Source organism: Schistocerca americana, chromosome 1 (assembly GCF_021461395.2).
Source record: "Schistocerca americana isolate TAMUIC-IGC-003095 chromosome 1, iqSchAmer2.1, whole genome shotgun sequence".
NCBI lineage: Eukaryota > Metazoa > Arthropoda > Insecta > Orthoptera > Acrididae > Schistocerca > Schistocerca americana.
This window is the reverse complement of record NC_060119.1, coordinates 367,292,997-367,298,975: the sequence shown is the minus strand read 5'-3', so window position 1 is coordinate 367,298,975 and position 5,979 is coordinate 367,292,997. Positions and strand designations below refer to the sequence as shown.

At 44.4% G+C, this 5,979-nt stretch overlaps 1 pseudogene; it reads right to left on the bottom strand.

The window, feature by feature from the left end:
- Positions 1–3,902: 3,902 nt before the first annotated feature.
- Positions 3,903–4,020, bottom strand: LOC124558839 (annotated as a pseudogene).
- Between the last annotated feature and the right edge of the window lie 1,959 nt (positions 4,021–5,979).

Genomic DNA, 5,979 nt, shown 5'->3' with positions numbered 1-5,979 from the left:
ACAGCGTCTTCTGCCTGTAGGTTAAATTTCGCGTCTGTTGCACGTCATCTCCGTGGTGTAGCAATTTTAATGGCCAGTAGTGTATACACAATTCGATATGGCCAGGGACTGTGTTTGTTGTGAGCGGGACACAAGGAGAGCTGACTGCTGTCCGTAAACAGCTGGAAGGTGCGTTGGCTACCGTCGGCAAGCTTCTAGCTGATGCTCGAAGTTGCGGTGAGGTCGGGGCGCCAGTGACGAGACCTGCGACACCTTTGGTGCCACTGGAATCCCCTGGTGGGCCGGACGTCGCTGCGGCTTCCGATACGCAACATCTGACAGGCCCGTCCTCACTCCAGAGTGGGTGGCAGACAGTGGTGGGTTCGCGTGTCACTGTGCGGCAGGCGATAGATTGAGCAGGCCGTGCGGCTGGCTCCCACGTCTTAGTAACAAGTACGAGGTGCTTCCCAGTGTTGATGATAACTCTGAGCCAGCACGGGATGCCTCTCCTATTGGGCCAGCGGTCGAGTTTCCTGCCCAGTCCGGACAAGCACAGGGGGTGGGTATGCTAGTCATTGGGAGCTCCAACGTTAGGCGGGTGATGCAGCCCCTCAGGGAGATAGCAGTCAAGGCGGGAAAAACTTCCATGGCGCATTCGGTATGTTTGCCGGGAGGTCTCACCCGTGATGTGGAGGAGGCCCTGCCGGCGACTATCGAACGTACAGGGTGCAACCGGTTGCATGTAGTGGCACATGTCGGCACGAATGACGCCAGCCGCTTGGGTTCTAGGGCCATCCTCGGCTCCTTTCGGTGGCTGACTGATGTGATGAAGGCAGCTAGCAATGCACGCGGAGTGCATTGTCTATTTGTAGCATAATACCCGGGGTTGATCTCGATCCTCTGGTTTAGAGCAGAGTCGAAGGTCTAAACCAGTGGCTCAGATGACTCTAAGACGGTATCGGATGCGAATTTCTCGACCCCCCCACTATCGGGTCCAGAATTGTAGGGTTCCCCTTAACAGGTCAGGCGTGCACTACACGCAGGAAGCGGCTACTATGGTAGCGGAGTACGTGTGGCGTGCACATGGGGCTTTTTTTAGGTTAGAGGACCTGTTAAACCAACCACAGCGACCTCAGAGAATCTGGGTCCTGGCAGATCAGAGATAGAAAAGATTAATGTAGTTTTAGTAAACCGCAGGACTATCCAAGGAAAGGTCCCAGAATTGGTATCGCTTATTGAAGGTTATAATGCACAGATACCATTGGGAACAGAAAGCTGGTTGAAGCCAGACAACCAGTCAATGACAACGAAATCCTAAGTTAAGACTGGAATGTTTATCGTAAGGATAGGTTAGTCGCCAATGGTGGAGGCGTGTTTATTGGAGTAAAAAACACGATAAAATCACGGATTCCGAATGTGAATTAATCTCGGTGAAACTGAGTATTAAAGAACAGTCAAAAATAGTGATCGGATGCTTTTATAGACCACCTGGGTCAGGATCTGTAGTTGTAGAGCGCTTCAGACAGAGCTTGCAGAATATCATTTGTAATTTTCCTGATCAATCCGTTGTAATAAGGGGTGACCAACATACCAAGTATATATTGGAAGTGTTATGGCATCAAAACTGGTGCCAGAGCCAGGGAAACATGTGGCATTGTTCTGGATGTCTTTTCCGAAAATTACCTTGAGCAGATAGAGAACCAACTCGTGAGGATAACGAATGGTTCAAAAATGCTTCAAATGGCTCTGAGCACTATGGGACTTAACATCTGAGGTCATCAGTCCCCCAGAACTTAGAACTACTTAAACCTAACTAACCTATGGACATCACACACATCCATGCCCGACGACCGTAGCGGTCTCGCGGTTCCAGACTGAAGCGCATAGAACCGCTCGGTCACAGCGGCCGGCGTGAGGATAACGTCTTAGATCTCTTGACAACAAACAGACCTGAACGTATCGAATCAGTTAACGAAGAGGAAGGTATCAGTGATCATAAGGCTGTGACAGCATCTATGACTACGGGTCCTACAAGGAATGTTCAGAAAGGTAGGACGATATATTTGCTCAGTGAGGGTCACAGGATACAAATTTTAGAATATCTCAGCAATCAGCATCAAACATTCGGTGATGAGGACGAAGATGTGGAGAACAAATGGAAAAATTCAAAGGCATCATTCAATATGCCCTAGACAGGTTTGTTCAGAGTGAGGTTTTAAGGGATGGGAAAGATCCACCATGGTTTAATAGCCGTGTTAGAAAAGGTCTGCGTAAACAAAGAGCATTTGGTCTCAGATTCAAGAGAAGTAAAATCCTAGCTGACAAACAAAAGCTGAACGAAGTCATAATGACCGTAAGGAGAGCAATGAGAGAAGCGTTTTGAAAGTAAGATGTTTTCAACCGATTTGAATAAAGACCCTAAGAGGTTTTGGTCGTATGCAAAAATCAGTAAGTGGGTCAAAATTAGACAGAGGACTACAAGAAGGAGACTACCAAGATCGTAGGAAGTGGAGTACTGGAAGCGAAAAGCAGCGCCAGCAGTAGAATAGTCGCAATGTGATGATGATGAAATCTGATTAAGAGATTTATCACATAATGGTAGTTACGTCGTGCACAAGTATATTAAGTAAGGAAAGGAAATACATGGTTACCTGTAAGCAGTTACAGACTTCGTTCTGGGACCCAAAATCGGTAACGAATCATTTCGGAGTTTCAGTCCCTATACGAAATCTGGGGCCAACTTCTTCGTTCGGCAGATTATTAGCCGCAAAAGAAGATTTCTGTTCGTTTCCTGGTTTTGAATTCAACTTTATTCAATGGGGAGTTTCTGTGCAGAAAATGTGCTAGAAATTGCTAGCACGAAATCAGTTTGGGTTTGCTCGGTTTTGTTCACAGAAATTTGCTTTTAGTTCTGGTATATAATAATTACAAACTAATTTGTACTCTGTGTGAACTAGGGACGGAGGTATATCCTATAAGGAAAACTGGCCTTGATCGTATGATACTTTTAACAGAAGTAATAAAACTGTGCTCTGGTACTAAAGCTAAATATGTCTATGACAAACAACGTGTGCAAGCAGTGGGGGCAAATAAAATGCAAGCACTGTGACTGGCTGAGTCCATTAGAACGTTTCGTATTAGCTTAAGTTGTTGCTATAAGTTGTGTTGTCAATAAATAAAATTAATATTTATTTCCAATCTGAAGTGCCGTATCTCGAAGCGTTCGTTTTAGGAGCCTCTGCGATACTGTATAAGTTTCCTATCATAGGTTTGAGAAACACTTTATGAAGTGTGACAGCATGGTTCTTGACGTACGAGAGTTCGACATCACACTTTACTTTTCCTTTGGTTTCCAATAGTAAAACGAGATAATTTTGTAAGGTTGAAAAACAAACGACGGTTTTGTTTATTTCGAACAGGTTTTCAAACTATCAGGTCATTATCAGGAAAAAACTGAGTAGCGTCAATAAGAGACGCTGGTGTGTAGGAACATTAAAGACGAAGATACTATCAACAGATATAGAACATTTCGTCATAGCATTACCTGAGAAATTCAAAGTCGGGCACTCATCACTCGGCATATGCACTGAACATGTTAAAATACACTGTTAAATTACCATTTTTAACATAGGTAGAATGAAACATTGTGCACAACTGAAACAAACACAAAATTAGATTTGTAGATTATGCTAGTGTAATCTAAAACTAAAACTAAACTCCGTCCGAACAGGCCATGAAATCACAACGATACTGACCGGCCGCCGTGTCATCCTCAGCCCACAGGCATCACTAGATGCGGGTATGGAGGGGCACGTGATCAGTACACCGCTCTCCCCGCCGTTGTCAGTTTTCGTGACCGGAGCCGCTACTTCTCAGTCAAGTAGCTCCTCAGTTTGCCTCACAAGGGCTGAGTGCATCCCGTTTGCCAACAGCCCTAGGCAAACCGGATGGTCACCCATACAAGTGCTAGCCCAGCCTGACAGCGCTTAACTTCGGTGATCTGACGGGAACCGGTGTTACCACTGCGGCAAGGCCGTTGGCAATGTAATCTAAAAGTTATAATGAAAAATATAGTGTGATATAACGATCATTATAACGCAGTTGAAGTTTGTGGAGACGAATGTGGTCACTAGAATCACTTCCAGATCTCAATCCCAGTGTTCACATTCATCTCCAAAACACTAGTGTCTCTTGCGAACGCTCTTCATTTGTTTCCTGACGGTAAAGCTGAAAACCTCTTCGAAATATTCGAAAGTTTGTTTGTTTTCCAACATTAAATGTGAAACTGTTCTATCAGTAAGTGACGGAAGAATCCATAAATATAAATATGATTCTGTTGTAATGATCATCAGTATTTTTCTTTTTGCCATTCTACATCTACATCTACATTTATACTCCGCAAGCCACCCAACGGTGTGTGGCGGAGGGCACTTTACGTGCCACTGTCATTACCTCCCTTTCCTGTTCCAGTCGCGTATGGTTCGCGGGAAGAACGACTGTCTGAAAGCCTCCGTGCGCGCTCTAATCTCTCTAATTTTACATTCGTGATCTCCTCGGGAGGTATAAGTAGGGGGAAGCAATACATTCGATACCTCATCCAGAAACGCACCCTCTCGAAACCTGGCGAGCAAGCTACACCGCGATGCAGAGCGCCTCTCTTGCAGAGTCTGCCGATCTGGTACGGATCCCACACTGATGAGCAATACTCAAGTATAGGTCGAATGAGTGTTTTGTAAGCCACCTCCTTTGTTGATGGACTACATTTTCTAAGCACTCTCCCAATGAATCTCAACCTGGTACCCGCCTTACCAACAATTAATTTCATATGATCATATTTTACAGAAGTAACTGCTACCAGCGTTTGTTCCGCTATCATACAATCATACAGTAAAGGATCCTTCTTTCTATGTATTCGCAATACATTACATTTGTCTATGTTAAGGGTCAGTTGCCACTCCCTGCACCAAGTGCCTATCCGCTGCAGATCTTCCTGCATTTCGCTACAATTTTCTAATGCTGCAACTTCTCTGTATACTACAGCATCATCCGCGAAAAGCCGCATGGAACTTCCGACACTATCTAGTAGGTCATTTATATATATTGTGAAAAGCAATGGCCCCATAACACTCCCCTGTGGCACGTCAGAGGTTACTTTAACGTCTGTAGACGTCTCTCCATTGATAACAACATGCTGTGTTCTGTTTGCTAAAAACTCTTCAATCCAACCACACAGCTGGTCTGATATTCCGTAGGCTCTTACTTTGTTTATCAGGCGACAGTGCGGAACTGTATCGAACGCCTTCCGGAAGTCAAGAAAAATAGCATCTACCTGGGAGCCTGTATCTAATATTTTCTGGGTCTCATGAACAAATAAAGCGAGTTGGGTCTCACACGATCGCTGTTTCCGGAATCCATGTTGATTTCTACATAGTAGATTCTGGGTTTCCAAAAACGACATGATACTCGAGCAAAAAACATGTTCTAAAATTCTACAACAGATCGACGTCAGAGATATAGCTTGAGAGTGACCAGTAATGGGTGAGACCAGTCAGTAGCGCAAACACTAAAGTGATAATGTCTGGAAAGTCAAATTTGCTAAAACATTGTGTCAATACGATCTTCTAATTTGGCAATATCGTTTATTTCCAAAGAAGAATAGTTCTTTGCCTTTACTAACACATACAGGCACAATTTCATTCTACTGGAACTTGCTATGGTATAATAAACTTTTGATTAAATGTCTGTGTTACCTTTGTTCTAGGAACTTTTTCTCAGTTCGTTCATGGGTACTGTTGAAATGAGAAAATAGAATGAAAGAACAATGTAATTCTCAAAACAGGCAACTGTAGCAGACGCTAATGAACCAGTAAGTTGTCTTCGACAGTGGATAAGTACTGAAGTTGTTGGAACAAAGAGGTGACGAAGTGTCGTTGGCACATCCCGCAGCAAATACTGGCTGTCAGTTGTAGGGGCCTCAGCCCACGGCCTGTGGATTGGCCA